The sequence below is a fragment of the Euprymna scolopes genome, chromosome 36 (genome assembly GCF_053919585.1).
Source record: "Euprymna scolopes isolate OS-2025 chromosome 36, ASM5391958v1, whole genome shotgun sequence".
Lineage (NCBI taxonomy): Eukaryota > Metazoa > Mollusca > Cephalopoda > Sepiida > Sepiolidae > Euprymna > Euprymna scolopes.
The window spans coordinates 39,599,410-39,626,449 of NC_136517.1; the positions used below are offsets into that span (position 1 = coordinate 39,599,410).

The window sequence follows — 27,040 nt, forward strand, 5'->3', positions numbered from 1 at the left end:
TAATTAAATATGCAGATAAACGCAGGCATGCGAAATACTTAGATAAATAATTACGAAGAGATGATAGCATTCAATGCTGCCAAGACTAAGCCTCTTTCTTTCAATAATTCCAAGAAACCATCTTAAGCACTAATAGCCACGGCTAATGATACGTTACATGAAAGTACTTCGGTCAAACTTCCCAGCTTAATGTGCACAGGGAACATAAGTTAGAGCAGATACATAAAGGGCTTTGCCAAAGTTGGTGCAAAGAAGGTGGGCTCTCTGTACTGTGCTAGAAATAGTATCCTGTATCTCTCTAAGGCCACCATTCTCCCATACGTATTGTAGCCACATTTGGGTTGGTGCATTTGCTATTAGTCTCTCACTCTTGGACAGGGTTCAAATGAGAGTCGTCGAGCAAATAGGTCTTGCACTGTAAGCTAAGCTTTCAACCGGTGTCGCATCGAGAAAATGTTGCATTCCTCTGCCTGTTTTAATGGTAGGTGTTCGGACGAACTACAAACCACTGTACCCACCCCCTCGAGGTAAATACTCCTGACAAACCCGACAAACAATTAAATCCGACTCTTACACAATAGAGATCTCAAGATGCCAGAAAGTCTTTTTCGCTAATAGTTTCTTCCATAGGACTGTTCGAATTTTGAATTCCCTTTCGAGTCGCGCTTCCCTGACTGTACTGTGTTTAAGTGTAATGTAAACAGATATCTTGCTGCTCATCTCCCTACAGAGTATTTCCGTGCAAACTATGTCCCACATAGTAGCCTTCAACATTAAACGGGCGCTGTACATTGTATGAAGTGGAAATGCAATAAAAATATATGGATAATGAAATATGTGTGCATATATAAGGCTCTTTCAATCATTGACAGACTATGGATTCCCATCGTAGGGGTGCCTGCGTGTGAAATTTTTGTGGCATGAGGCGCGCAATCACCAACCACACCTCTCCTTAGTCGACATTGTAAATTACCAGTGGAAAGTAGGGTGTAGGTTCAGGACGACTGGAGAAAATGCCGAGATAAGCGTATATATAAATATTTAGATGGACGCATAAATAATCAAATGCTTTCATAGCGACATGCATAAAGAAATGATTACAAAAATAGATACATAATGACGTGTTCAAATAGATGCATTTTAACATATTAAGATAGATGCATAATAACATGTTTAGATAGATGCATAATAACATGTTTAGATAGATGCATGATAACTTATTGAGATAGATGCATAATAACTTGTTTAGATAGATGCATAATAACATGTTTAGATAGATGCATGATAACTTATTTAAATAGATGCATAATAACTTGTTTAGATAGATGCATAATAACTTGTTTAGATAGATGCATGATAACTTATTGAGATAGATGCATAATAACTTGTTTAGATAGATGCATAATAACATGTTTAGATAGATGAATAATAACTTGTTTAGATAGATGCATAATATCTTGTTTAGATAGATGCATAATAACTTGTTTAGATAGATGCATAATAACTTGTTTAGATAGATGCATAATAACTTGTTTAGATAGATGCATAATATGTTTAGATAGATGCATGATAACTTATTGAGATAGATGCATAATAACTTGTTTAGATAGATGCATAATAACTTGTTTAGATAGATGCATGATAACTTATTGAGATAGATGCATAATAACATGTTTAGATAGATGCATAATAACATGTTTAGATAGATGCATAATACCTTGTTTAGATGGATGCATAATAACTTGTTTAGATAGATGCATAATAACTTGTTTAGATGGATGCATAATAACTTGTTTAGATGGATGCATAAAAACATGTTTAGATAGATGCATAATAACTTGTTCAGATAGATGCATAATAACTTTTTTAGATAGATGCATAATAACTTGTTTAGATAGATGCATAATATGTTTAGATAAATGCATGATAACTTATTGAGATAGATGCATAATAACTTGTTTAGATATATGCATAATAACATGTTGAGATAGATGCATAATAACATGTTTAGATAGATGCATAATAACTTGTTTAGATGGATGCATAATAACTTGTTTAGATGGATGCATAAAAACATGTTTAGATAGATGCATAATTATTTGTTCAGATAGATGCATAATAACTTTTTTAGATAGATGCATAATAACTTGTTTAGATAGATGCATAATATGTTTAGATAGATGCATGATAACTTATTGAGATAGATGCATAATAACGTGTTTAGATATATGCATAATAACATGTTGAGATAGATGCATAATAACTTGTTTAGATAGATGCATAATAACTTGTTTAGATAGATGCATAATAACTTGTTTAGATGGATGCATAATAACTTGTTTAGATAGAAGCATAATAACTTGTCTAGATAGATGCATAATATGTTTAGATAGATGCATAATAACTTGTTGAGATAGATACATTATAATATGTTTAGATGGATGCAAAATAACATGTTTAGATAGATGCATAATAACTTGTTGAGATAGATGCATTATAATATGTTTAGATAGATGCATAATAACATGTTTAGATAGATGCATAATAACATGTTTAGACAGATGCATAATAACTTGTTGAGATAGATGCATAATAACATCTTTAGATAGATGCATAATAACATGTCGAGAATGATGCATGATAACTTGTTGAGATAGATGCATAATAACATCTTTAGATAGATGCATAATAACATGTTTAGATGGATGCATAATAACATGTTGAGATAGATGCATAATAACATGTTTCGATAGATATATAATAACATGGTTAGATAGATGCATAATAACATGTTGAGATAGATGCATAATAATATGTTTAGATGGATGCATAATAATATGTTTAGACGGATGCATAATAACTTGTTGAGATAGATGCATAATAACTTGTTGAGATAGATGCACAATAACATGTTTAGATGGATGCATAATAATATGTTTAGATGGATGCATAATAATATGTTTAGATGGATGCATAATTACTTGTTGAGATAGATGCATAATAACATGTTTAAATGGATGCATGATAATATGTTTAGATAGATGCATAATAACATGTTTAGATGGATGCACAATAACATGTTTAGATAGATGCATAATAATATGTTTAGATAGAGGAATAATAACTTGTTGAGATAGATACATAATAACCTATTTAGATAGATGCACAATTACATGTTTATATAGATACATATATAATAACATGTTTACATAGATAGATAAATAATTACATATTTAGATGAATGCATGAATAGTTACATGTTGAGATAGATACATACATAATAACATGTTTAGATGTATAGATTACAAAACGAAATGTTTAGATAGATCCATGTATACATAATGATAGATATGTCCTAGATACGCCCATAACAACGTGTTAAGATAGACACATAAATAATATTTTTAGATAGATACAAACATAATGATACTTTTAGATAGCTACTTACATAATGATATTTTTAGATAGATACGTACATAATGACAATTTTAGATAGGTACTTACATAATGATATTTTTAGATAGATACGTACATAATTATAATTTTAGATAGGTACTTACATAATGATATTTTTAGATAGATACATACATAATGATAATTGTAGATAGATACATACATAATGATAATTTTAGATATGTACTTTCATAATGATATTTTTAGATAGGTACATACATAATGATAATTGTAGATGGATACATACATAATGATAATTTTAGATAGGTGCGTATATAATGATAAGTTTAGATAGATACGTGCATAATGATATTTTTATACAGATACATACATATTGATTATTTTAGATATATATATAATAGCAATATTTTAGATGGATACAAATAAATAATGACGTGTTTATTTAGATACACACTAAAGGACATGTAAAGATAGATAGTGACATAATAACATGCTTAGATAGATAGTTATATAAATAAACATTTAGATAGGTAGATACATAATGATATACTTATATACATTAGGACATATTCAGATAGACACATGATGTTTTGGGGGAAAACATATGAGATAATTAGATAGTTAAACACATGGGGATTTATTTAGATAGCTAGAGATGTAGTAACATACACATATACATAAACAAATAACGACATTGTAGATAGGGACATTTAGTTTTTATTTACCTTCGTGTCAAGTATATAATGTCATATTAAGATTAATAAATCAAAAGACATGTGATAGACATACATAACTGTATCATTATATATAAATATATATATATGATTTTTATAGGTGCATAACGATATATGTATATATAGATGCGTAACATCATATTTAGCTATGTAAAAAGATAATTACATACTGACATACTCAGATTCCAAACCTGTATATTTTGACATATACACACATTATCAATTATATATATATATATATATATATATATATATAATTGATAATGTTTGTCAATTATATATGTCAATTATGTATATATATTTGTCAATTATATATATATTATATTTGTAAAATATATATATTTGTCCATTATATATATATTTGTCAATTATATATATATATTTGTCAATTATAGATATATAGATATATTTGTCAATTATATATATACATACATTTGTCAATTATATATATATGCATATATATATTTGTAAATTATATATATATACATATATATATATTTTTTGTCAATTATATATATATATATTTGTCAATTATATATATGTATATGTCAATTATATATATATATATATGTCAATTATATATATATATTTGTCAACTATATATATATTTGTCAATTATATATATATTTGTCAATTATATATATATATATATTTGTCAATTATATATATATTTGTCAATTATATATATATATGTCAATTATATATATATTTGTCAATTATATATATATGTCAATTATATATATATTTGTCAATTATATATATATATATATATTTGTCAATTATATATATATATTTGTCAATTATATATATATATATATATATATATAATTGATAATGTTTGTATATGTGAAAATATACATATTTGGAAGCATGTAACAATTTATTACCCACTCAGCATCAGACGTATAGCGTAATGGTGAGATGCTTTGACTCTCATTTGGCGGTCATGTTTCGATCCTGGCTTGAGGCAGTTGCCTGTACAGCCGCACTGATGAGCTGTGAAACAGCGAAACAGAACTGTATGTGGATGACTATATATATATATATATATATATATATATATATATATATATATATATATATGATAAATAAAAAGATGGGTTATTTCGAGCATATTTAGTCTCCTACCCCTCTCTAATTCCCCTCTCAATATATATATATATATATATATATATATATATATATATATATATATATATATATATATACATATAAATATATATATATATATAAGATTGAAATGTAGTTTGCTTGAAGCATCGTGTGGGATAGGTATGTAGTAGAGATTTAGAAGGCTATCACAATGCGAGGAATGATATATAGTCGTTGTTGGTGAAAGGAGACGAGAACATGCGGCGATTTACAAATCAATAAGTAGATATACATATGTCTATATATACATAAATTTATTCAGTTGTATTAGATACAAATATCTTACTTGTTATGCCTGGGACAATATCCCTTATTAATTTCGGAAAAAAATCCCTTTTCACCATTTGAAAAAGGAATTTTTTCATTGCTTGCTTATTCTAACTTCACAGCATTTCAGGATGTTATTACTATTGGTAAAGTTTATTTTATTGAAAATGTTTTTGTTTTTTTTAGTTTTTATTAGAAATGCTTCTAGTATTCCATTTATTATTTGCCCGTTCAATCAATCCCAACGACGAAACCAGAAATATTGGAAATAAATATGGCGATTACATCAGCTAGTCTCTATATAGCCAGAAGTGAAGACCGTTATTTGGAAATTGGAAAGGATCAACAAAAGAGAATTAATAGACGAAACATGTCTATTCTATTTAATGATCCACTTATTTAGTGTTTCCTTTTCAAATTAAATATGTTTTTACTCTTTTTCAAAGTGTTTTTAACATGTTTTTTTTTAACTACTTGCTCTTATATATATAAATATATATATATATATATATTATATATTCGGAGGTTTACGTAGATGCATACAAAATGAACATATTTATGTACACGAATATATATATATATATATATATATATATATATATATATATATATAGAGAGAGAGAGAGAGAGAGAGAGAGAGAGAGAGAGAGATATTATCTGTTACAAACTATAAATAATAGTCCCGCGTGAGATATATATATATATATATATATATATATATATATATATATAATATATATATATATAATATATATATATAGCCCACTACAAACTATAAAGAATAATAATTCAGCGAGAGAAGCGAAGAAAAGACATTCACAAGTAAAAAAGTTTTTTTTTTTTTTAAAACAAGGTGCCGATAGTGATAGCTTCCTAAAAAGAAATGTTTGTTTTCGAGAACTATCCAAGAAATACTTCCAACCAAACTGTTCGGTACAAAGTTTTAAGTGCGAGACGAATACGCACGCGTAAAGAAACAAATTAAAAGAAAATAACGAAGACAACCCAATTCTAACCTCTTTCTCGAAGTTAAACGGGGTAAGAATTTACTTTTTTTTTCTTACGAATACTACCAAAGACGTGGAAGTAGTAATCGAGGCGAGGAAGAAAGAGTTCCTTCATGTGGAAGCAGTAGTCAACAGAGATGAGGTGCTGAAAGAAAGAAAGACGACTGAGTACCAGGTTGCGTTCGAAAAAAGACTAGAGGCAAAAAAAAAAAAAAGAGCGAAGGGTTCGTAAGTGCTAAAGTAGCAGACCCAAAACAGAGAGAGTAAAACGAAAACATCGAGAGAGTAGGATAAAGATAGAAGCTTACAAAGAGAGAGGGGGTTTTGACATATGCGTTCGCGAGGAATCGTGGGTAACCTTTGCCTTCTTCCATTTGCCGAATATACGAGACTAACCGACGTTTTGTAAACGAGGACTAAAAAGATTTTATTTTTTTTCATTTTTTTTAACGGGTGCCCCTGAATCTTAATCAATTTTAACCAATGGATTACGTCCAATTTTGAAAAAAAAAAAAAAAAAAATTCTATCCACTAATCTATTGAAGAAAAGTCTCTTTGGAAATACTCCCTCCCTGCAAGAATACAGCCAGCCATCAATAAGCAAAGTAAGTTTTGTTTACTTACAGACATTCGCCTACCTTGGAAAGATATAATTACATGTCTACCATCTCTGTGTAAACCGTGTTCGAAGGTTTCTTGTGTATGAGCCACGAGGAAAGTGATAAATAACCGCGTCAGTAAGAAGCTGGGTTTAGAAATTCAAAACAAAGACGTTTTATCTGTACATAAAAAAAAATACAGAAAAACATAAGAATATATATTTTGGTAATATTTACAAAATAAATTCGAGCTAAGAATTATTAAAAACAAAGAAAAAAAAACTGCTTCGTCATCGAGACAATTTTTATGGACGTCTAAATAACCAAGAAACGCGAATGGATTATTCGTTTTAAAAAAATACACAAGAGAATTTTGATTTAAAAAAAAATATAAAAAACAAACCGGAAGACGGTGGAAAAGTTTTATTGTTGCGTTTCTTATAATACTTTTGGGACACGAGAAAGATAACGCTTTACCATTTATGTTTGTTTTCAAGAAGAAACAATTTTTTATTATTATATTGAAGGAAAAAGAATCACGTAGAATCTTATAAAGATATACAAAATAATAATAAAAATAATATTAAAAAGGTGAGGAAAGAAAATAAGGAAAGACAAAAAAAAAAACGATAATTTCTTCCAAAAGCAATAAAAAGAACAAATAGAAACCGGAAAAAAAAACCCCGACCAAAAAAACAAAAATTAAAATAAGAAAGAAGAGAGACTTTTTAAAGGGCGAAACTTCGAGATTAATGAAATAAAAATTAAGTTTAATCAAATTTTCTTCAAGAAAGAGAAAAAAAAAAACCCCAAAAAACAAAAAAAAAACAGGGGGACAAAAAAGAAAAAAGATACTATTAAAAAGAAGAAAAGAGAAAGTTCAAAACAAAAGGTAAAGAGGAGACCCATCCTTCCCCGGCCGTGTGAAGATAGAGGAGGCCAACATTATAGGTATTTTGGACCTTTCAAAGACAATCGTCACCATTATTCCCCGCGAGTCCGAAGACGCTTCGACTATCGACCGGTTCGCTCCATCAGATGCGAGACCGGCGCCCGAGGTCATCCTGACGACCGACCGGCGGGTCCACTATCGGGACGAGTCGGTGGTCGGCGACGGCGGCGGAGGAAGAGGTGAGGGCGGAGGAGGAGGAGGAGGAACGACGGCTGTAGACGAAGGGGAAGAAGATGAAGAAGAGGAGGAGGAAGAGGAGGAAGAGGAAGAAGAGGAAGGGCTTGTAGAGCCACACAGGGGAGGAATCAGCGGAGGAGGTGTACTTGCAAGAGGAGGAGGAGGAGGAGGAGGAGGAGAAGGAGGAGAATGTGGTGACGGAAGAGGAGGAAGACTAGGAGTCGGAGTCGGTGGAGTCGGAGGAGACGAAGACGACGACGATGACGATGACGACGACGACGAGGATGAAGGTTCGAATCATTCATTTTTTTATGTTTTAAAATTTCCAAAATATTTTACTTGGATTTGAGGTATCTTTTATAATGGCCAACGAAACAAAAAAGGGGGTGATAAAAATATATAGGCAACAGATGTTATCAAATGCAAAATAAGTTGCTCTTCTACCTACCTAGATATGTTTTTTTTTATTTTACCTTATTATAACGTCTCTATTTAATGTAAAACAAAACTATAACGTCTCTACTTTAAAACAAAACTAGTGTCAAGTGTATTAATTTAAAACTAAAAATAGAAAATGGCGGTTTTGTTACAGGTATTTGAACCCTGGATAATCGTTCAAAAATAAGATATTAGTAGAACATTACAGTTTCGCACAATTGGTAACATTTATTGAATGGGTTCATACCAGTATTTTGTTTACTTTGCGATATTTTTTGAGCTTCAAAACAATACCCCCATTTATTTGCAACTAAACACACCTGACACTTCTTTTTTCAAGTAAAAAACAAAAAACCCTACTTATAAGTTGAAACACAAAATACTTATCCAGATAGAGAATAGTGTAACTTATCTTGCCTTTGGCAACGTTTATTTCTAAATGTATTTGTGTCTTCTGGATAATTTTTGGCTTACTTGTTTTTATAAAAACTGTTGGTTATTATAGTGATGCTTGAATGTTCAATCACCAGAAGATTCAGCCGATTGCGAGTGATTATTTACCAACGCTCATAACAATTAGCCCATGTACCCAAGTGGGCAGTTGTCATAAGAAGTTCAGCAACCTGAAAATATAATATTGACTAGTTGTATAATATTATTGTTTATTAAACATAAATTTACTATTATTATTATTTTTTATTTTCTAACGATTTTCATTGGTTGAAAGAATTTACAGTAAACATGTTCCTGTGAAAACTAACTAACAGGGAAAGAAACAGGGTAGCAATTAGAACTAGCACGCATTATTTTTTTATTATGAAAATGACTCTATAAACTCCTTACATTATACCACCCCTCTTTCTCTATCTCTCTCTCGGTTTCTTTCTGTATATATATATATATATATATATATATATATATGTATATAATATATATAATATATATATAATATATGTATATATAATATATATATAGTATATATATATTATATATATATATAAAATATATATATAATATATATAATATATGTATATAATATATATATAATATATATAATATATATATAATATATATAATATATAATATATATATAATATATATAATATATATAATAAATATAATATATATATAATATATATAATATATAATATATATATAATATATATAATATATATAATATATATATAATATATATAATATATATATATAATATATATATAATATATATATAATATATATATAATATATATAATATATATAATATATATATAATATATATAATATATATATATAATATATATAATATATATGTAATATATATATAATATATATAATATATATAATATATATATAATATATATATATATATAGATAATATATATATAATATATATATTATATATATATATATAGATAATATATATATAATATATATATTATATATAATATATATGATATATATATGATATATATGATATATATAATACATATATTATATATATATTATATATATAATACATATAATATATATAATATATATATAATACATATAATATATATAATATATAATATATATAATACAATATATGTGTATAATATGTATACTACATATATAATATATACAATTTATAATACAATATATATAATATATATAATATATATAATGTATAATACAATATATATAATATATATAATACATATAATATAATATATATATAATATATATCGTATATAATATATATAGTATATAATACATATATAATGTATAATATATATATAATATATATAATATATATAATATAATATATAATATATATATATAATATAATATATAATATATATATATTATATAATATAATATATATATAATATATATAATATATATATAATATATATAATATATATAATATATCTATATAATATATATATATAATATATAATATATATAATATATAATATCTATATAATATATATATAATATATAATATATATAATATATAATATATATATAATATATATAATATATATGTATAATATATCTATATAATATATATAATATATGTAATATACATATATAACATATATAATATATAGATATATATAATATAAGATAAATATGTAATATATACATATAATATATATATAATATAATATATATATATAATATATATATTATATATATAATATAATATATATAATATAATATATATATATAATATATATATTTTATATATAATATAATATATATATTATATATATGATATAATATATATATATATATATATATATATATATCTATATATATATATATATACTAGCAAAACTACCCGTCATTGACTGGGTTCAAAAACAGCCGACAGAAAATGGACTCTGATTTATGAAAGTATGATAGGTTATGAAAAGGAAGGGTTGTAATGAGATAGCTTCGAATTTGGGGGTATCAAAACCAAAGCAAAATATGGTGAAAGTAAAAATAAAATAGATAAACCACATAATTTATTATACCATACCTGTTCATACTGAAACACTTATCACAATATTCTCTGGATCTATATTAAAAAACCTTGTTAATCTTTGTGACATATTTCCATTCTATGGAGGTCAGGTTCGAACGAACACCCCATAATCTTGTTATACCATATTTCTTCAAACTGAAACATAATTATCAAAGTATACTTACGCAGATCGATATGAAAAGTATTTATTAAAGTTTGTGCCTATTTCCATTCTGTGGAGGCCAGGCGCGAACGTAGACCATACAATTTTATTATACAATCCCTATTTAAGTTAAAACATACTTATCAAAGTATTCTTATGTAAATCTATATTAAAAACACTTGTAAACGTTTTTTTTTTTATTTTTTAATTTTTTATTTTCATACTTTGTGGACCAGGCGCGTGCGCAGACCCCACAATTTTAATGAATCATCATCATGCCAGATCAAACATACCCTGTGTCTCGATACATCTTCTATCATATGTGATCAGTCTTCTATAACAGTCAACGATATAGGAGCCTATTGGTGACAAGACACACACACACACAGACGTTCAGCTAGGACTACATTTTGAAATTATTTTGACCAATGACCCAGACTTATGATCGGCTTGACCTGCGGACACTAGCGTCTCATGTTTACGCAATCTTCTGTATGGAAAATGATAATTATTACCGGTTGCAGAATTCGAACCCAGTTACAAAGTCACTTTTTACTCCTCAGTTTATTATTACACCCCTGGGCCACCATAAATATATATATATATATATATATATATATATATATATATATATATATATATATATATATATATATATATATATATATATATATATAGATGTTGTTGTGTTTTGGTTGTAGCGATATGTTTTGAATGAATTCAATTATTTACGAAAGTGCATTTTTACCTAAATGCGAGTTGGGAATATTTTGCCCTTTTAACCAATTTGGTACCCCCACATGGGGAGCGGTATATATATATATATATATATATATATATATATATAATTTTTAAACTGTAATTATCCACTGACACGTGTTTCGTCGTCTACGACTCATCAGAGTGGCTGTATACGCTAGATACATCCACTCTGATGAGTCGTAGACGACGAAACACGTGTCAGTGGATAATTACATTTTAAAAATAATATATATATATATAATTATATTTTGACCATCTTTCAATATAATCCTTTGATTCAGTTGGAATATACAATTCTTGACAGTATCAGTTTCGTAGCACAAAATCAATCACTTAATTATTATATGAATCAGTGAATCTATGTTGACCTTTACTCATCAGAAGAAATAGCAACAATCAATCCACCAAAAGGAAATAAAATGCGTTTGGACATGATTATCAAATCCGAAAATTGGAAGAGATGCTGCAAATACCTCATAGTTTTCTTTCATTACGCCATTTTGAATTTAGAAAGAAAGTCAGTAAAACGCACATATACGTATGAAAAATTACATTAATTTAGGTATTTTTTGCCAGAAATGCTCCATTCATTAATTAATAAATTTATTATTTATAATAAATAGATCAATATTCATCCAAATAACATCAATGATTTTGTCATTCATCCATAATATGCTCTGTAATTACATTGAGCTTTTAAACAAGGATTGTTATGAAAACGGAAATAAACCATTTTTTCGCAACAAAATATAAAATGAGAACATATCGTGTATTTTCATATACATTACAAATTGTCTAAATGGCTTCGAAACAATTGGGACAATTTTAAATACTATATCATTAAAAAATATTCCCAAACACTTCCTCCTCAGACGGCAAGATACACTATTTATGCATATATGAATATATTTATAATCTCTACTTTAAGAGAACAAGCAGTTGAACCTACCTTAACCCCACTTTCATATTTTCGTTTTGTTTTTCTTATTTCCTGATAGGCTGTGAATTTACTAAACACCTCATTTTCGTATTTCTACTTTTTAAATGATATTTCAACTATTTTAATATAAATTAATCCTCTGCATATTCTTTTTTTTATTTTAGGAATTTATTTTCTTCTCCAAATTATTTATTTAATTGATTTATATCCTAAATACTGAACTACACCTCTAACTTCTGTTTAGATGTTTCAACTCTAACCTCTTCAATCTACGATAGTTTCGTATCAACTTTGTTTACATTTTACTATCCCTTTACTATTTTTTACTTAACATTTTATATCTTAAGCAATAACTGTGATTGAAAAGGGTAATTTATGTTGCTCGGGAATGAATGGTGATCAGCATTTTTTTTTAATAAAATCAATTGAATCCCTCCTAGTTGGGCACATACTGCAATGCATAGGGAAGGAACTTCATACTCGTGACTTTGTCCATAATACATTTTAGTCTACATTGCACTGTAGAGAACCTATTGTTGATTTCATGAAATTATTTTTACATATAACGGTCTGAATTAAAGTTTAAAATTCAAAAGTCAAGTAGCATGGTTCAATTGTGTTCTAAATAGAAACATTCATTTCGAACCCGCCCCTGTCATATCAAAGAACTTACTGTTGATTTATATGCCGGGACTTTCTTTTTCTACGGTAATGAAACTTCTCAAATGCACTCATGTCAAGCTGCATAAGGTGTTATTGCATACTTATCGGAGACATTCCGATACAAAATTTATCTAAGAACACTGCCAGGTACAGGTATTCTCCTTAATCATCCATTTTATATACTTCAAATGAACTGAAATTTGGGGACTGTGTTTTAATTCCGTTTAGCATCTTCTGTTTAAAAAAAAAAAAAATAGATGTATCTGAATTTTCACGGAGAGCATTTACCCATTTTTTTTTTACCCCATTTGCATAAACTAAATATAGCTCACGTTTGGTCACTATAATCTGGCAGATGAAATTCAAAATTCATAATGTTCAGTTAATCAGCTTAGGAATTAATCATGTATATATGCATATATAGATATACCTAATTTTACATAGAGATAACATTGAATTAAAAATCTCAGAAAATGTTTAAGAGGACTGACCTTACACACACGAATTGCTCAGTATTATTTTAGTTAGAACTTTCTAACAAGGATTAGAAGTGTTAAGGTAGACGAAATATATTACCTATACACGTGCTTCGTAAATGTGTAGTTCTGCTTTAAATGTGACATAAATACAGACCCCTTTGAAAGGGGACTACTTAAATGATTCTGGTGAACCCGCATGTGACGCTTGAAGACTCCAACTGAGATACATTCTTGTCCACATAGTTTGTATGTAAAAACACAACTCGACCCAGAATCGGAATCTTCCAAACACGTGTAAATTTTACGACTGGCATTATTGCAGCAAACCCTTTAACATTCGTAAGAGGTCACCTCATTTTCTGAGCTCTGACACATTCTGAGAGTAAAATTGTCGCTGGGGTTTGCGGCTTATCATCCAATTTTGCTTCATTTTTTTAACTGACATGAAGACGGGTTATGTGTGGCTTATTATATATACGATTTTCAACAAGTTTCAAAACTCGACACTCAATACTTGGCAGACGGTGCAAGTAAACTGTTGACCTGAATAGTCAGCTTCGGGCCCATGGTCGTGGTTTGGATGTCATTGACGATTAACCCAGCAACCACGGCGAGGATGATCCTGAGCATTAAGATGGCTAGCCGAAGCAATTGCTGTATATATGATTGTTTTGTTGCTTTTTTTTTTATTAATTCGAATTTATTTGTAACGTGCAGTATCTGGTCTTCAAAACTGGTCAGCCATTTTCTTTTTTTTTTTTTTTTTACTCTTCCAAACAAGACATTTTGTCACTTGGAGCGTAAGAGGCTAGTATTTGCGATTGTGTCTCACAGGGAATTTAGGAGAGTTGATCAGCGATTTTTTTTTCACATTGCATTTAAACTTCTGCAGTTTAGTGAAGCGAGAATTGGAAGTAATTCCAAAGTATAGAAGTCCAAGGGAAGAAAGTATTAGATCTATTAGTAAGATATATGTATGTTGAAATGGGGGCACAAGTGCTATGAGTTCATCAGCAGAGGGCATTCTATTAAGATATTTGTAAAATAGACACAGAGATAAAAAAAAAAAACTCATCCCATGAATAAATGTGCCAGAAAACGATACCCAAATGAACCCCGAATGCAAGAGTTTGCCCATGCAACAGAAACTGGTGAAAAAATAAATGTAAAAAAAAAAAAAAAAAAGGTAAGGAGATGCTACTTGGGATCGTGTCTAACATGAGACTGGAGCTGAGCAAGGAGATACCTGCTCACATTGCATCTTAACTTGTGTAGCTTAGTTTATCCAGTCAAATAAACAAGACACAGGGGTGGAATTCCAATGTCTAACAGTGCGAGGGAAGAAATTAATAAAGTATAAGACTTTCCGACATCTAAGGCCCCATAATAATGAATGGGTGGGATTTTGCTGCTTGCCGAGTTAGGAGTTTGTATGCCTAGCGGGGGCAAGTACATCGATTTCATCGGAGCACATTCCATTAAAATACCTCTAAAACAGACACTGCGATGCAACATTGCGGTGATAGGACCGCGATTGGAGCTTGGCTGATAGTGTGGGACCTATGGATTAAAAACTCCTTTAAGAATGCTGTCTAAGAGAGAGACAAATGAAAAAACAGCCACAAATGTTTATGATTCCAATACCCCCAAAAGTTCTGATTTTTCCTATTCTCAATTCCGCTTTATCGTCCCAACATTGATATATATATATATATATATATATATATATATATATATATATGATGTATGCGTGTGCGTAATAAATTAGCTAAATCAGCATATCAGTTAAATATAAGAATTTCATTCAGCTGCCTTCAATCGGGCAATTTTTTCCTGCACCACAAAAATCAACCATAGTCTATGCCATTTCTGAAATTACTTTTTTCCTGTTGACTGCGGCATGTTGCTGGGTCTGTGTAGTTCTAGGAGGTCCACCTTCCTAGTCTCTGCATCCCTTCTTCATAAGGAAGTGGTTTATTGCTTATTGGCTGAGGCGCCTCTTCCGTGGAATGCTGAAAGGGGAACTGAAGATGCGGAAAATTTGTGCAAAATCCCTCCCAAGGGTGCTCAGAAAAGATCAGAAAGAAAGACCTTGTCATGACAGCGGGGAGACGGTCGAGCTGATCAATTCAGATCGTGTAGTTCTTGATGCTCTGGTGACCAGCAATAAAAGTGGGATATCTTGCTATTAACCACAGAACAAGGGACAGAGTTCCCAGTGGAAGTATGCTGACCTCCCCCCCCTCTGACCTAAGGAAGCACGGGATAGCAAATCCATAAAGAAATTTATGATGATCCTTTTTTTGGATGGAACAAGCATGATCCACATGCATTGGGATCCCACTGAATAGACAATCAACATAGAATACTATGGTGAGGTTTTAAGGGAGTTCAAGAAAAGATTCCGTTGAAAGAGGCCAACACTCTACAATTTGAGTCAACCTCCCTATTGTCCAGGCCTTGCTCTCTGTGACTTTTGGTCATTCCTTAAGCTCAAGGAAATCCTAAGAGGCTGTCGTTATAAGAAAATTGAGAAGATGAAAGTAGCTGAGATGATGTTCATTGACACGTTCACAAAAAAGTACTTCAACGAGGCTTTCTAGAAGTTGTTGAAACAGCAGAACAAGTGCATTGCAGCCGGAGGAGATTACTTTGAAGAGGACTAGAGTTTCATGTATGTACTACAGATAAATTGCACATACGAAAAAAAATCTAGGAAATTATTTGAGGCACCTTGTATATATATATATATATATATATATATATATATATATATATATATATATATATATATATATATATATAGTTATCCAACATACAGTACTGTTTCAATGTATCACAGCTCATCAGTGCAGGTAGACCAGCATCTATCCTTAGCCTGGGATTGGACCAACAACCATCTATTTTAATAGTCGGTAGCTCTAATATCAGATCCATGGGATCGGTGCTCATAAACGATCTAATCAAATGATAATTTATATAGACACCTGTCTATCGTTCTACAGTGCTCCACTTGTTTATTTATAAACATGCAAACAGCTTCACAAAAACACTAATTAAGACGTGGCGGAAATTATTATACGAAAGTGTTCTACGTACAGAGGGAGGCTTAACATATAGTCATCCACATAATGCACTGTTTCGCTGCATCACAGCTTATCAGTGAGGCTAGACCTGTGCCCATTCCTAGCCCGGGATTTAACCAAAAACCATCTGGTTGATAGTCGACTAAGTCCTTTTTTGTGTCATTTCCTTCCTGATATCTTGCGGAACGGCTGAGCCTATCTTTTGCAATTTTCACACAAATGTTATTTATAAGTCTGGCAGTGTTCTTAGATATGGTTTGTGCAGAAATTCATCTCATAATAAGCGAAAATCGAAGAAATCCAATCCTACAAATAGTTTTTCTTTCTTATAAATACACCTGCAAGGGATATGATGAAATCTCAACAAATGATTTCTTCTTATAAAAAAAAAAAACTTATTGGTATCTGGAAATAAAGCTTAGTGATAGAGGATTCGGCTACATATAGAATGATCCCCTGTTCAAGTCCGGTTGTACTTTGACATTTTATTTTAATTTTTTGTTATTAATGAGTTCATTTTACGATAAAGATGATACCATTTAAAATCGCCGCAAATCATTTATTCGTTTTAAAACTAAACATTAATCGGAAGTGACTTTCGAGGACATTCATCGTCAAGCCCAAATATCAACTGATATTTATTTATTTATTTATTTCTCTATTTATTTATTTTGCGAATTAGTCAACCGGGAGAATTAATCCTTCGTAATACATAATATTCAATAGAAGATTGATTCTATATAAATACATACACATTCTGCATACATTAAAATATCATATTTAACCGTATTGTACGTCCGCGCAGTAGCTAGTATATATATATATATATATATATATATATATATATATATATATATTTATTTATTTATTGTTATATAAACATGCTCACATCCCGCTGCTACAAATAGCCACTTGTTTCAACCAAACAACAGATATCATCAGGCAGCGACTTGACAATTCAAATGTTCAATGAATAACCTAGAATATCCATTGAACTTTTGAATAGTCAAGTCGCTGCCTGATGATATCTGTTGTTTGATTGAAACAAGTGGCTATTTGTAGCAGCGGGATGTGAGCATGTTTATATAACAATAAACAAGTATTATCAGCTCTTTTTATTGAGCACTATCTAACAACCTCGTTGAATTCACTAGTCCATTACTTTTGAATATAAAAAACCCGAATATATATATATATATATATATATATATATATATATATATATATATATATATATATATATATGATGGACTATCGCGTCGATTTCGACGTGTGAGGTCCCGCCACATCATCTAAGTTGCTCGGAAATCCGCATAGATGATTTGTTTATAATGGTGAAGGTTTTGTCAAGAACCAACCACATATTTTGGTATTACTGCTAACCTCCGTGGGTGCAGATAGCCGCTACAAAACAAAGTATACAGTAGACCGCAGGTTTTTTCACCAGAGTTTTCTTCTCCTAGATGCATGTCTTAACGAAGACTGGGGGTGCATCTCTCCCAGTGAATTAATGCGCCTCCAGATACCAATCTGAAATTTGTACGAATCGGCGCGGTACATACAGCACTAGGTGCATCAGAATTTTTGTAGGAATTTTTGACACCACTAACACGAAACTGCAAATAAAATATTAAAAAAAAACTCGTAATTTCTCTTTTAAAGGTGGGTTGTTTATTTTCTTTATGGATTATACTTCCAAAATAAACTATTAAAGTTGTTTTAAAAGTAATAGAAATATTTTTTTTATTGTTTAAAAAACCGTAATGAAATTAATTGAATGTTACGAGTTCAGTATTTTTCAATTTTTAAACTTTAAAATTCTATCAAAATTTCTCTATTGATTCTATTTTTACGATATTTTCAGGGTCAATGTAAAATTTTATGCTCTTTCCAATAAACCGAATATAATATTTCAGACAAACGTTTTTTTTAATTCACGCCCCCCCATTTTCAAATGTCTATTAAAAAGTAAATAATTCATTCATGTACCAAAGTTTTATATATCACAAATTGAAGATAAAAGATCAATAAATAATATATTCAAATTTAAAACACAAGAAACTAGTGTTTTTTAGAAATTTACCTGTAAAGTCCGAAGTTTTTAACCTTTTTTTTAAAAAAACACGTTGTTTGTTTATTTTGTTGTTTTTTTTTAATGAAATCTTGGTCCTTGCTCCTTTAATTGAAAATAAAATTAGGGCTTGAATTACATTTTTCGAGGAGTTATAAGCTTCGAAAGAGAGCGGGTGGAATTATTCAATAGTTTTCACGAAATTTCTGACACTGCTAATACAGCACCTAGCCTTTCCAAATGGTCACCCATCTGGTATTGGCTAGGCTTAACGTTTGTTAACCAGTGATATCTCTCTCTCTCTCTCTATATATATATATATATATATATGTGTGTGTGTGTGTGTGTAGGCACTTTAGCGGGACGATTCCTTATGAGAATGAAACACGAACGCTTCTGTGTAGCTTAATTGCCATAAATATATTTTCATAACTTACTACTGTGTGCGTGCGAACGTGTGTGTGTGTGGTTCTAGTCATGTTAGAATGGTCGTTGTAAACGCATATCAATTGGTTGTTTTAAATTCAGAATAAAATACATAAAACCTGTTAGTCTCTTTTTTTCTCTTTCGCGTCATATGTTTTGGTTTTGCTGGCAGCTCTTCTGGCTGTAACCCAATTTCGCCGGGACAACTGTAAAGCTATCGAATTACATAATAACTCGCGAGACGCACGCAAGAGATTCGTGCCTAAGTGGCAAGAACAGCGGACTGGTGGACTACGAGCGATGGAGGTCTCCTCCCTTCCTTCACCGTCTCTTATTCCCGTCTCACGTTTTTATCGCTGATAGAACTTGCTAGGTCATTACCATCGGCAACGCGTTGTTTTAGTGAGGTGAGGAAAATAATTCAACTATACTACCCGGCTGGAGTATTATAACCACCCAGCCTTCCCCTCTTCCCCTAAAGACATTAAATTATGAAAGTCCGACTATGTTATACTAAAATTGTCAGATTGGATATCGTCTGTTTGTGGCAATTTGCGTTTAAACGTGAAATCTGCGCAATGATACGATTAAATCTGATGATACGCGAGGACAATGCCATGTTGTACGTTCGTTATCACCCTACACCTCTTTTTTGTTTGAAAACGATAGTGATTAACGAGGTCGTCGATAATCGATGACTTTAATTACATCTGATCCCTCTATTGTGTCGAACGAGAAACGAACTAAAATAGTTTTCTTGACCTTCGTACTAGGAACTATATATAAAATTCAATAAGCTGTGTCAGGGCTCTACGAAGATCGACCAAAGTTTCAACATTTCTATGCCGTTGTCAGGAGTTCAAATGAATCTCACGGTTACATCCCATAACCAATCGGGACAGGTATCCATGACCGGTCATATATATATATATATATATATATATATATATATATATATATATATAACTGAAATTTTCTCTGTGTCTGTGTGTGTACATTTCCCTACCAAACTACTCTGTCAATTTTCAGTCCACAGACTCGAGATTTTACATGGAGTATTGAGATTTGGAAAAATCTTCTTAATCGGTTTCGGACAAAAATTTGGCTGTCAAAAGGTCAAAGTTCAACGATTTGACCTTTGAAAACTCTACCAAACTCCTCCACTTATTTGGGGTCAAGTAAGAATGTGTGTGTGAGGACACTTCGTAACGCACATACTCAAGGAATTTTTGATCTGCAGAATGAAACATTGGTATATAGGATATTCAGATATGTGAAAAACTTTTTAATCGTAATCATCCGAAAAAAAAGGGGGTCTAAAATGAAAAAAAACTGGCACCTGAAAACCACCGGATTTTTATGTTTGTCAGCTTTTTCACCTGCTTTGAAAACACTTTTTAAAGATCGTGTTAGTCTAGTCTAATGGTTATCGTATCGTACTCGACTCACTGTCTTAAGGTTTTGGTTTCGATCTCAGCTCGAGTGGACTGTTTTGAAAAATATACTCACTTGCACATGTCTCAGTTTTTTTTAATTTAATTTATTTTTTTTTTGTATTTTTACTTTACTTGTTAAAGGAATTGTACATTACATTTTATACCGGGCAACGCCGGGTACATTTTTGTGTGTTTGTGTGCGTGTATTCAGCTTTTCAACATAAAGATTATTCAGTTCAAGAAGATGCACTTGAAGAAGGCCGGATGTTGTATCGGCCAAACGGTTACGAAAATAAAACCAAGATGAGTATAGTAGTCCGAATAATACACGATTGAACTTGATTGATTGATTGAACACGATTGACAATATTTTGATTGAAATTGATTGATCGATTAACCACGATTGACAATATTTTTTTTTTATCTCTAAACATATCAAATGATTAGAACATCTAGCAAATAAAGAAGAGATGTTTTAAAAACCAATAAAAATTAATTTTACGGAAGAAGAAATGGAGGTGTATTTTTGTTAATATCCGAAAACCTAACATATGTTTATTATTTCACGATAAATTATTATCATTTTGAATAAATTAAAAAAAAATAGATTTTATATATGAAAAAAAAAACAACTAACGGTTCTATTGCTACGGGGTTTCGTGCGTTTTAAATTATATTTTGAAAGTATGATATTAAGTTCATGGAATGAAATCTAATATCAGAACAGCAGCAACTAAAAGAAGATAAATGTGTATATTATCGTGTTTATCGGCTGTTCATACTTTATTGCAGCCTATATATAATGTCGGGTTATCAGGAGAGAATATGCACAGTGTCAGGGCCAGTCTCTCAATTTCTCCGTGGTTCCTCGTGTTTTTAATTACATTTTTTTTGTAAATGTGATATTCCGCTTACACAGTCTTATTCTGGTAAAAAAAGAAAAGAAAACGGATTTCAATTAAACGAAATAAATGTCTGATTAAACAAATTTCAAAGAATGACCAGCGTACAGCAGTTGTTTTGATAAAAAAATATATATACTAGAAGAGATACCCGGTGTTGCCCGGTATTAAGCGTGACATTAAATTCCTTAAACAAATAAAGTAAAAAAAAAAGAAAAAGCAACTGAAACATGTGCCTGCTAGTATTATGTTTGTATTTTTTTTCTAAACAGTTCATTTCTTGTAAATAAAACAATACTCGAGCTGAGATCGAAAGCAAAACCTTAAGACAGTAAGTCTAATAGGATAACCACTAGGCCATCTTGATACGATATTTAAAAGAATTTTTCGAACCTACTTATTCTTAACACGATTCTTTAATATGAACGATTCGTGCATGCGTAGTCGTAAAACAGGTGAAAATCAGATGAACCACACGTACCAATTTTTCAATATTGACCCCTTTAGCACTCTTTTTGTCGGATGAAAACGGATTGAAAGTTTTCCACCTGTCTGAATACCCTATATATTTACTTTCAAGTCCGTAGTTAAAAAAATCGTTGAGTATATAGGTTGAGAAGTGTCCTCCTATCCACATTCTCACTTTTAAAGATGAATAGATTCTTTTGTGATATCCTGTGTCATTCATCACAGGATGATGAAACCGTCATTATATTTGTTTTGTTTTTTGTTCTTCTGTTGTTGTTTTTTTGTTGTTTTTTCCTGACTATTTACTGTATATTCAGATCTCCGAACTTACTAAACGCTATTGTATTTCACGAACTGGAGTAGTTACACCTTCTTATTGTTAACTATATAAGATAATATGCTAAGCCATGCTGTCCTAAGGACTAGCTCACCAATTTGTTAATGAGCGCAAAACTACCGCTACTTGGATCCTTCAGATCCACCGTATTTTGCCTGATCCCATCCATATCAACAGAATAACCCCCGACATAGGTGTAACTAATGTAGCCCTCTATTATAGACAGGCTATATTTTATGCATCACGTGGGGTTCGAATGCAGGAAGACGTGGAGTTAACTTAGAAAAGGTATAAACCCCCACTGCAAATCGCGGTTATTTTGCTTATCAAGATAAGTGGATCTATCATATATATCAGGTTGGTGTAAAAATAATGTTCTGTTTTTTATATGAAGTTGAACGTCGAAAAACGACATTAGTTTTGCACCAACCTAATATCATTTGGATTCCTCGGACTACTGTTCGCATCTTGATTGTTATTTCGGCTGATAAAACCTTCGACCTTCTTCAAGTGTTTAATTTAAAACTCGGGGAATCTTTCTTCGAAGTTTGGAATTTGCACGGAATTTCGAATGTAACTTTCTTTTTAGACCTGAGGAAGCATGCCCTCGTTCTGTCGGCTAAACCCGGATAATGGGTCTTAAGTAATTCGCACTTATATTCATAGTTTCGCTAGCACCAAGGATCGAACCTTCAATTTTATAGACTCGTGACAAAATGGATACCATACAAAGTAAGAATTCAATTCATTCTGGATGTTGAAGGTTCGATACACAATGCGGGCGATACTAAGAATCCAACTGCGAATTATCCAAGACTTCATCTTTCTGAAATTTTAAGATAAGATTTCATAATTCCTATTATTTGTATTTGAGTATCAACCGCACTTATGATTGAACCTTTAAGAAGGTAATTACAACTTTATTTTATCAAGTACTTTATCCACAACGCCAAGAGTTCTTGCGGCCAATTTTAAAATCCAAATAAGCTTAAAATTCCAAAATTCACGCTAGAATATCCAGCAAGGACTAATGGCGTAATTGACTCATGTACTTGGTATAATTTACTCGTAAATTATACTTATATGGAGGTTGCAAGTTCTATCCTTAGTGTAGCGACACTCAAAATAGAATAGCGAATTAGACATGCTTCCCTTGTGTATTAAATAAAGGATTCTGTTCGAAATTCCCTGCAGATTCCCGAGTTTGACAGACGATTATCGACAAAATATACTTGAACATAATCGGAAGTTATATCGGCTAAAACGTTGTTAGCATAAAACTCTGCATGTGAACAGAAGTTCGGATGAATCCAATTATTAATCCCTCGACATAAGGAGAGTGGACCTGCAAATTCACCCTTGTCCGTTCGTCCGTTTGTCTGTCCACACTTTTCTCAATAACTACGCCTTGGAATTTTTTTAAATTTTGCACAAACATTAAACATGATATGAGTAAAAATGTAACAGAACGGATTTCCGGGAAACTTTCGGTTGCCTCCTCCCCACCAGGAGTGCCTTTCCGGTTAAAATGGCTAAAATTGACACTTTTGTGCTTATTAAAAACAAGAGATAGCTCGGTTTTTTATAAAACTTTCTGAAAACTTTTGATTAACTGTTTTTCTATACTTTCCCATAACTCTTGGGTGTGTCCCAGGGGTTCTTTTAGGGCTAATAAAAACACTCCATTTTTGGGACTATTTTACTATATTTGTCCAAAATTTTCAATGTATGTCTATTTAGCCGTTTTGCATGGTGATGAACTCAAATTTAAATATGTTAAGGCTCTGTGGACTTTTGAGGCAAAATGGAAGGGGGGGCAAATGTTGAACTTAGTAATTTCTTTTTGTGCATATTGCAGAACTCAAATTTACATACATTAAGGCCTAAAACTGTACTGTTTGTTCATTTTCACCAGGATTTGACGTCCCCTTGGGACTTTTCGGGCTAAATGGGTGAGGGGGGGGGCAAATGCTGAACTTAGTCATTTTTTATGCATCGTTCACTGTGCACTCACAGGGGACCATGCACACTTCCCTTGTTTAAATATACCTTTTGTTTGGATATTTATTTTTATAGAAAGCTTTCGATTTTGAAAAAAAAAAAGCAATAAAAAAGTCCAATTTTTCATTCATTCTTCATTTATGCTTGCATGCTAGTGGTAACTATATACGCTCAATCTGCCGGATAACCCCCCTCCCCCCGGCATATATTTACTTATTGTCTATTCCATTCAAGCCTTTCCCTTTTCGCAAGCCGCCCCATCTCCCGTCTCGTCTTCATTATTAAATTATAAATGGCGAAGTCTATGTTGTTTTTATTAATAACTTTATTTGCAGAAGAATCCACGTTCTGCCAGTAAAACTTTCAGAAAATGCCGCCAGACAGACAAAAAATCTTTCGTTTTCTCTTTCTTTGTTTGTCTAGCATTTGTTTTGTTTTTTTTTGTTTTTGTTTTTTTTTTTGTTTTTTTTTACGATTGTCTTGTTTGACGGCATATCAACCCTTTTCGATATCTAGCACGAGAGTAAAGCTAGACAAGGTCATAATTTGTGTGGGTGGAGGATTATTTTTGATAGGGCAACAATTAAAATTACCCCAGTCAGGAAAGAGGAAAGCACAGTCGCTACATTTTCATCCTAGCTCGAAGGAGAAGGATATACACTCTCAAATAATTTAGTATTTCATTCTGTCATTTCGTTAGTTTTTTCTTTTTTGTTTTTTATTTTTACTTTTATACTGAATCAAGTACTTATCAAGTACTGGAGGCCACTCAAGGATAAGGGTTAAGTGTTAGGTATATGTTAAAGCAAGATCAGTCGCGGCGGAACTTGGGTAGGGCTAGATTATCTAAATGAACGAATCGATAGGAATTTATTCACATTAGACTTGAAGACGCCCAAGCTATAGTCAGTTGGGAAGCAGACAAACGGTTTTGCGTTCCACAGACGTACAGCTCTAGGAAATAAACTCTGCTCATATAATTTTCGTTTAGTTTTGGGCACAGATAAGGAGTGGGGAAAGTTGTCGGTGGTTGTTTCAGCTGGGCGATTATTTGTTGTGAACTTTATACGGGAAAGAACCATAGATGTAAAAAAGAGGGAGTAAGAAGACGAAAAGGCCATCGCCCTACAAATTTCGAAAACGGTCCTGTACCCTGTCAAGGCAGGAGAAGGTATTGTTCTAGTTCCTTATATATTCAAAGACCTATTGGGTTTGTTTTTTTGTTTTATGGCATATCAACTGTATCCGGGTTATTTAATGTGAAATGCAGTCATATCGGTAGAATATCGTAGCCTTCAAGTTCTTCATACCTTCAAATGTCTACTCGTAGTATTTTGTCATTGTTTTCTACACGCGAGGTTTAATGCTGAGACGAGTACAAATATAAGCTCCAAGATCTTGAAATATATATTCGTGATATTACAAAGATGACGATTGGTTTTTCATATTATTTAGATTAATCGGGCTACTGTTCTCATCTTGACTGTCATTTACAAAAGGTTTCGATCCACAGGGATCCATGGCGCAGTGGCTAAAATACTTAGGAAATCAATTGTAAAAGTGATATTCTCCTGAAGGTTATAGGTTCAATCCTCAATGTGGGCGACTAAAAAATACAATTGCGAATTACTTAGGACCTCTGTCCAGTCATGGCTGGAGGGGCATAGGCCATCCACAACGGCCTACCAGCGTCCACAGTCCAGGGCAATTCGCTCCAGCTACCTCAGGATTAACCCGTCTCCTTGGTATCCGCCCTTCGGTCTCTTCTCTAGGTGTTCTTTGGTCACTGAAGTGTTTTTTCGGCTTTGACCCCAGCACGTCATATTTTCTGCAGGTGCTCCCCAAACTGGAGCTTCTTGTGTTTTTGTAGATGTTTTTGTAGCGGGGAGCTCTTCTTTCGGGGTGAGGATACAGACCCTACGCCCAACCTTCCCAGAAGGTAGATGGAGCGCTCTTAGTCTGGCCTCAACCTGTCCGGCATGGGTGGCCTTACCAGGAAACCAATCTCCGCCGGCTTAGCTCTAGCGGTTACTGAGACACGCAAGCTTCCCAACCAACGTCAAGGTTGCACT

At 31.4% G+C, this 27,040-nt stretch overlaps 1 protein-coding gene across 9 annotated transcripts in view; it reads left to right on the top strand.

Annotated features, from left to right (window-relative positions):
* Positions 1-27,040, top strand: part of LOC145260423 (homeobox protein six1-like) — a 1,097,433-nt gene that overhangs the window by 726,542 nt on the left and 343,851 nt on the right. The window contains exon 1 of one of the 9 annotated variants that reach the window (XM_080118420.1): positions 8,071-8,592. The exons of the other annotated variants lie outside the window; for them this stretch is intronic. The gene's annotated coding sequence lies outside the window, so the exon portion shown is untranslated. Of the gene's footprint in view, positions 1-8,070; positions 8,593-27,040 lie in introns of those variants that run through there. 9 annotated transcript variants of the gene reach the window in all.